Here is an 8,052-nt window from a genome sequence, read left to right as displayed (position 1 = left end):
ATAAAATCTCAAGCATTCTTATTAAATTATTGTCTTACTTGGTTGGTGCCACTGAATATTCACTGCTAGATAGATCAGAAACTCAATAGAAGAAATGACGATATTCTTAGAATTTGCATGAAGGCAGAAAGAGGGGAGTAGGAGAATAGGAAATGATATAGATCTACACTGGGGCAAAAAAGACCTACCTATACTTTGTTACTCCTTTGTGTTAGTAAGGATTCTATAGACAATTAGAACCAACAGCATATACAGAGATTTATTATAAAGAATTTGTTCACATGGTTATGGAGGCTGAGTATTCCAACAATCAGCAGTCACAAGCTGGAGACTCAGGAGAGCAGGTGATGTAAGTCGCAGTCTGAGAACCAAGAGAGCCAATGATGTTACATGTCAGTCCAAGTGCAAGAAGAAAACCTACTTCTCAGCTCAAAAACTCACAGGCAGAGAGCAAATTCCACATTTCTCTGCCTTTTTGTTCTATTCAGATCCTTAATAAATCTGATGCCACCCATATTGGGAGGGAAATCTGCTTTATTCAATCTACTGATGCAAATGCTGACCTCATACAGAAACACCTTCACAGACATATCTAGAGGTAATGTTTAACCAAATATCTGAGAATCCCATGGCCTACTCAAGTTGATATACAAAATTAATTATCACACCTATTTTTATTCCGAATATCTTTCATTGTAAGCATGCCTGGGTTCAAAATTGCTTCACTACTCTCAAGTTATAAATGCTCTGTGCCTTGACTTTCCCTCATCTGTGTCAGAGATAACTGACAAATAGCCCTGTTGTAAGGTTTAAGTGAAATAATACATTTAAATTGCAAGGTACAATGCAGGCCTTATCAGTAAGCACTCAATGAGTGTTATTTGTTATTAGCATTATTAACATGAATAGAAATAATAAAAGTTTGAGTTCATCTAAAATCTACTATCTTGGTTTTCAAGAGAGCCAGGATGTACAAGTCTATCACTGGCCTACAGGGCAGAGAGTCAGAAATATTAGACCAACAGCAAGACTGGCTGCCATGAAAAGCCAGTCACGTGAAGGTCAAATAACAGTTGCATAGAAAAGTGACAGGAAACATAAAGTCAGCTACTCTCCTTTGAGTCTCTTGGCCTTATTCACTGGTAAAGATGCATACCTTCCACCTGGTCCAAAACTTCTGTCATAATGATGAGATATTTTGCTGTTCATGTAACTGGCTCATCCTGGATCTATTTTACTTCAACAGTATTCTCATTGAGACTCCATCCATCTATTTTCAGGGACACATCTTGGAAACTTTAAGACCTAGAAAAGCCTTACCTCAGAAATATATAGCAGTATTTACCCTCTGAACACCAGCCCCATCAGTCCAAATTTTTACTCATATCATTCTCACCCATTCTGCTCCTTATTCTCATGGAGAGTTCCAATCTGTTGGTCTGTCTGATTCCCTCAACCTATACACCTCTTCTTGGTATCTCTTCCGGACTCTAATGGAACCACAAGCTTGATTGTCTTAATGGTTTCTCACCAGTAGTACCAACTGGCAGGCAAACTTATCTAACAATGTATCTGTCAGGAAAACAACTCTATTCTGAATGCAAAACATTTCAGATTACTGCTTACTTTCAGAAAAAAATTTTAAACCATTATGTTTATAAACATGCTAAATCCATTGTGTCCAAAATTACCATGATTCTCTGTGCATGCATCATGCATTTGACTTATTCTTGGTTGGTCTGAGCCCTCCTATTCTCTAATGCCTATTCTAAGGCTTCATCTCTGAGCCAGCTAGATCCATCGTCTCTCTGTACTCAAATGATTCTATAGGAAGTATTTGGTAAGTAAAGATTCAGGAGATTTTATTGAACACATGATGCTCTCCATGACTGAAAAAAGCAGACATTCGAGGGGATTGCATAAATTTCAATATCCATCTTCCTTTCTAATGAAATCTGCCAAAGAACATCCTTAAAGTATTATTAAGATCATGTTACTGTGTATAGATTTTAAATTACATAACTCAAAAAATAAAATAAGAGTATGGACCACCAGGGGCTCCTGGGTGGCTCAGTCGGTTAAGCGTCCAACTTCCACTCAGGTCATGATCTCATGGCTTGTAAGTTCGAGCCTCATGTCTGGCTTTGTGCTGGCAGCTCAGAGCCTGGAGCCTACTTCAAATTCTGTCCCCCACCCTCTCTACCTCTCCCCTGCTCATGCTCTGTCTCTCTCTGTGTCTCAAAAATAAATAAACATTAAAAAATTTAAAAAAAGAGTAAGGACCACCAATTATTATTTTTAATTCATGACAACTCTTGTGATTTTTAAAAATATATACTGTATGAAATCACTTCAATTATTTTTCCTACCTTGGTGCTCCTGTTTTGCTGGAATTTATGCAGATGTTTAATTTACCTATTGGGTAATACAAAACTTAACACCAGAAAGACTTGCATGTAAAAAAGGAAGGGAGTGTGATGAAAAATATTGAGAAATTTTGCAACTTTAATTCTTTGTATTGGGAAATCCTTTCCCATTCTTTAATATTGTAAGTAATTCATGAATTGATCAACTCGCTCCTCATGCTATGACTCAAAAATGTAAATTTATATAGTTATTATATCAGAGGGAGAAATGGGCACTGTGGACTTTTTATACCTTTCCCATCTTAACTCATGTTTACAAAAGGCTGTAAATGTGTCCAAAAAATGAACCCTGTGTGTTGAATAGAAATATTTTAACTCATTTGGCTGCAAAACTATAAAAGAAAGTGATTTTTTTTAGATGTGTGTCCATTGAAAGCCACCCACATCAAAAAGATTCATTAAAGACTGGGTAAATGGTAACAGATTTTAAATTTTACTGATCAGTTCATTTTCAATTTCGCTTTAATCTTAGACCTCCACATTTTTTCAATAACAGACTTAATGATATATCATTCAGTTCAGATAGTATAAAATTCACCTTTAAAGTATTACAATTCAATAGTTTTTGGTTTAGTCACAAGGTTGTGTAATCACCACTGCTATCTAACTCCAGAAAGCTTTTCACACTGGAAAGAAACTCCGCACTCATTAGCATTCAGTCTATTTTCCCCTCTCCCCAAGCCCCTGCTAACTACTAGTTTACTTTTTATTTCAATGAATTTGCCTATTCTGAACATATCATAGAGATGGAACTATACAAAATGTGGGCAATTGAACTAACTTCTTTCACTTAACAAAATGTTTTCAAGGTTCATCCATATTGTAGCATGTATGAGTACTTAATTCTTCTTTCTATTTAGACTAGTTTTAGATTCACAGAAAAATTGTGGGAGAAAATAGTAAAGTATGGTCCCATACACACTGCATCCAGCTTCCCTTACATTAGTATGGTACATTTGGTACAATTAATGAACCAATATTGATATATTATTATTAACTAAAATCTATACTTTCTATTTCCCTAGTTTTTATCTAATGACATTTTTCTGCTTCACAGTCTCACCCAGGATATTACATTACATTTAGTCACAATGACTTTTAGGCACCTCTTGCCTGTGACTGTTGCTCAGAATTTCCTTGTTCTCAATTACTTGCACCATTTTGAAGAGGATTTTTCAAACATTTTGCAGAATGTCCTTGTATTATGATATGTCTAATGTTTTACTTATGATTAGTTTGGGGATATGGATTTGGGGGACTAAGACCCTAAAGATAAAGTGCCATTGTCATCTCGCATCAGGGGTACTTAATATCAGCAGGATTCATTATTGTTGATGTCAACTTTGAAAATGTGGCTGAAATAGTGTTTGTCATATTCTTCTACTATAAAGTTATTCTTTCCCCTGCCTTTCCATGCTGTACTCTTTGGAAGGTAGTCACTATGTGAAGGCCACATTTAAGATAAAAGGAATTGTGATCCATCTGCTTGAAAGCAAAGTATCTACATAAATTGTTTATAATTTTTCTGCATAAGAGAATTCCTTTTTCCATTTATTTACTTCTTCAAACTTTATTTATACCAAAACTTTACTCAGTTTATTTCTTTTTTTAAAGTTTATGTATTTATTTATTTTGACAGAGATAGAGACAGAGAGAGCATAAGTGCACAAGCACATGAGTGGGTGAGAGGCAGAGAGAGAGGGAAACCGAGAATCCCAAGTAGGCTCCATGCTGACAGCACAGAGCACTGATGTGGGGCTTGATCCCACAAACCATGAGATCATGGCCTGAACTGAGATCAAGAGTCAGATGCTCAACCAACTAAGCCACCCAGGTGCCCCTATTAATTTTCTTTCTGAATAATATCCCATTTTATGAGTATACCACATTTTGTTTATTCATTAAATAATTGTACATTTGTTTTATTTCTGTTTTTTTGAAGTTATTATAAGTAATGTGCTATGAGCGCATTTATATAAATTTTTGTGTGGATGTGCATTTCAATTCCCTTGGGCACATATCCAGGAGTGAAATTGCTGTGTTGTACAGCAAATCAATATTTAACATATTGAGGAACTGCTAAAGTCTTTTCCTAAGTGTCTTTACCATTTCACAACCACTGCCACCAAAAATATACGAGGGTTCCAATTTCCCCACATCCTTGCCAATATTTATTATTTTCTGTATGTTTTATTTCAGCCATCCCAGTGGGTATGAAGTATCAATTGACTTTGGTTTGATCCTATTTCAGTAATGATTAATGATTTTGAGAATCTTGCCATATACTTATTGGCCATTTATATATCCTCTTTGGAAAATGTTTATTCAAATATTTTCACTAATTTTTGCTTGAGTTGTTTGTTTTTTTATTATAGAGGGTAAGAGTTCTTTATTTATTCTGGATACAAGTCCCTTATCAGAACATGATTTTGAATTATTTTCCTCATTCTATGGGTTGCTTTTTCACTTTCTTAAAGGTGTCTTTTGAGGTACATCTTTTAAAATTTTGATGAAATCCAATTTACCTACTTTTGGAATGTTACCTAAGTTTTGGTGTCATATCTTAGAAAAACAAAAAATAAACAAAAAAAACCTGCTTAATCCAAGGATGTGAAATTTTTTTTCTGATCGTTTCTCCTAAGACTTTTGTAGATTTCATTCTTATATTTAGGTCTATGATCAATTTTGAGTTATTTTTTATAAATTGTATAAGGTAGTTATCCTTTGCATGTGGATGTCCAGTTGTCCTAGGAACATTTGCTGAGAAGACAATTATTTTCCAATTAAATGATCTTGGAACACTTTTCAAATTTAACTGACCATAATTGCAACATCTTATTTATGGACTCTCAATTGTATTCCATTGATTTATATGCCTAGCCTTCAACTAGTCCCACACTGTCTTGATTACTTTGTAGTAAGAGATGAAATTGGGAAGGATGAGTATTACAATTTTGTTCTTTTTTAAACATTGTTTAAGCTCATCTGTGTCCCTTGAATTTCCACATGAATTTTATAATTACCTTGTCAACCTATGCAAAATAGCCAGCAGGGATTTTGATAGAGATTGCATAAAATTTGAAGACAAGTTTAGGGAGTATTGACATCTTTGGGAGACTTAGTGTTGTACTTGAAATACTTTTCCATTTATTTAAGTTTTCTTTTGTTCCTTAAAACAGTATTTTGTAGTTTTAAGTATATAAACGTTTTACTTTTTTGCTAAATTTATTCCAAAGTATTTTATTCTTCTGATGTCATTGTAGACGAAATTGTTTTCTTTTTTTTTTAAACGTTTATTTATTTTTGAGACAGAGAGAGACAGAACATGAACGGGGCAGGGTGAGAGAGAGAGAGGAAGACACAGAATCTGAAGCAGGCTCCAGGCTCTGGGCTGTCAGCACAGAGCCCGACGCAGGGCTCAAACTCACAGACCGTGAGATCATGACCTGAGCCGAGGTCGGACGCTAAACCGACTGAGCCACCCAGGTGCCCCTGAAATTGTTTTCTTAACTACAATTATATATGTTTCATTTTATTGCCAGTTTATACAAATACAATAGATTTTTGAGCATTACTTTTGTATTTTGATACCTTACTGACCTTATTTGTCCCAAAATCCTTTACATGAAATCCTGCAGGATTTTCTACATAAAAATCATTAGCATCTTTGGATAGACATAGTATAACTTTTTCTTTTCCAATATCAACACCTAACTTTGTGCGTTCATGAATAGTTGGAGGAGGAAGTTCATCTTCTGTGGTGAAGAGTGGATTTCTTACTAGATAGACATGGTCTCTGAGACTGAAACTGAGTCCTAATTAATGTAAAAGAAATTAGTTGAGTAGAAAAAGGGTCAAGTGACGGAGAAAATGAAAGCTATGAAGAAAATAATAAGAAGATGAGGAAGATCATTAATCAAGGAAGTAGGGTATAGATGAGATCTTCTTAGCCAAACTGAGAGATCTTGTTCCAGGGGTGAGTTAAGTGATAAGTGAAACTGATAATCTTGGATTGACAATACAAACATAACACAGAATAAAGGCAGAAACAAATTTTCCATGTAAGAATAACTGGCAATATACCTGGTATCTACCAGGCATACACAAATATAGAACCTGTGTGAAAGGTTCCCAGGCATATTTGTGGGTTGTGTAATATCTGTGAATCCTTTTTACATACATATACATGTCTTAAATTCATCTACCATGGAATAGGGGCAGCTGGGACAAAGTAGCTGGAGTTCATTACGAAGGAAAACCTTATTTTTGGTGAGGAATTCATTCATTCTTTGCTCTCAGCAAGAATTTCAAAAAAATGTTGGTTTCACTTCTCAGTCCATGTTCTCACTACTTTTGAAGAAAAACTTACCCCTCAGATCCTCCATTTTCTCTAGTGACTTCAGCTTTAGAGGAGCAAGATCTAGCTCCCCATAACTTTTTTGTACTTTGAAATATTTTACTCAGTTATATTAATTAAATTAAAAAGACAACACAAGCACCATTTCTTCCAGGATGCCATCTGGATCAAATAGCCCTTATCTAAATCTAAGTAAAGTAAGATAGAAATAGAAAAATTGAACAAATAATATATTCAGTCTTGTGTTGCTGGAGAGACTGAATTTGGAATTGACCTTCAACAAAGGTAGAGAGGATTTGACAAAATTCCTAGGCTTTCAGTTGAGACCCTAATTTACTACACCTTAGATGCATGGGATATTCCCTAGGCTTAAGAGTGAACCAGAGAAAAAACATTCTTAACAGAACCTTAAAACCCAATTTTGTCTGTACACTAGTGGCTTGGGACAGAAAAAAATATACATATATGTGTGTGTGTATGCATAAATACATATATATACACACATGTGTATATGTATATATACATACATGTGTATATGTATATACACACATATATGTAAATATACATATATGTAAATATACATAACAGCAGCCAGAGCCATTTTATTTTTTTCATATTTAATACAGAGCATTCATTCTTTTTAAAATTTTTTTAACATTTATTCATTTTTGAGAGACAGAGAGTGGGAGTGGGGCAGGAGCAGAGAGGGAGACACAGAATCTGAAGCAGGCTCCAGGCTCTGAGCTGTCAGCACAGAGCCCAACACTGGGCTCGAACTCAGGAGCCATGAGATCATGATCTGAACCGAAGTCGGATGCTTAACTGACTGAGCCACCCAAGTGCCCCTAGAGCATTCATTCTTACCTTACCAGTTATGCCCAAAAATGAGCAAATAAACTCCAAGAAAAATAAATAATAGAAATAGACCTACATTGGTTCAAATATTGTAGTTATCAGAAAGAAACATTAAAACTGTGATTAATATTTTCAGTAAAATATGCACATAATTGGAAATTTTCAGCAGAGAACTTTTTAAAAGATGAATCATTGCCAAGAGCTGAAGATTACAACTGTAATTCAGAACTGAGCATATAGTTTTTTTTATTTTTTTTAAATGTTTATTTATTTCTGAGACAGAGACAGAACATGAGTGGGGGAGGGGCAGAGAGAGAGGGAGACACAGAATCAGAAGCAGGCTCCAGGCTCTGAGCTGTCAGCACAGAGTCCGACGTGGGGCTTGAACTCAAAAACCGCGAGATCATGACCTGA

Source organism: Panthera onca, chromosome A1, assembly GCF_046562875.1.
Source record: "Panthera onca isolate mPanOnc1 chromosome A1, mPanOnc1 haplotype 2, whole genome shotgun sequence".
Classification (NCBI taxonomy): domain Eukaryota; kingdom Metazoa; phylum Chordata; class Mammalia; order Carnivora; family Felidae; genus Panthera; species Panthera onca.
This window is presented reverse-complemented; position numbering follows the sequence as displayed.